Genomic DNA, 661 nt, shown 5'->3' on the forward strand with positions numbered 1-661 from the left:
AAGACTTCACCTTCCAGTTGATTCAGTACTCCCACTCCTAGAGAAATGTGAACATACATGCACATGAAAACTTGTACAAGATTCTTTATAGCAGCTTTATTTGTAATAGCCCCAAACCGCAAACAACTCAAAAGCCCATCAGCGGGGGAACAGATAAACAAATTGCGTTATATCTATATAATGGGTGCTACTTAGCAATAAAAGAAATGACAACTGATACAACAACATGGATGAATCTCTAAACAGTGATGCTGAGAGAAAGAAGTGTTAGAAAATGCAAACAAATCTATTGTGACAAAATAATCAGAGGTCTCCTGGGGATGGGGCACAGAGGGAAGAGACAGGGATAGACTACAAAGGAGCAAGAGAAGTTTTGTGTGTGATGGATATGTTCCTTATTTTGATTGTGGTTATAGTTTGAGTAGTATATAACAAGACAAAACTTATCAAATTGTACACTTTAGGTATGTGCAGTTCATTGTACATCACATATCTTATAAAACATCGGAAAGAAACAATATATGGTACTTTAATGTGTTTTCACATATAAATGAATTTATCCGTTTTCTTGTTGATGAGTGTCTAGGTTGTTCTCAGTTTTCAATTTAGAAAGAGCGCTGCAGTTAATATTCTTATATGTCTCTCTGTGTACGTACATGTG

This window comes from Equus przewalskii, chromosome 8 (genome assembly GCF_037783145.1).
Source record: "Equus przewalskii isolate Varuska chromosome 8, EquPr2, whole genome shotgun sequence".
NCBI classification, from domain to species: Eukaryota; Metazoa; Chordata; class Mammalia; order Perissodactyla; family Equidae; genus Equus; species Equus przewalskii.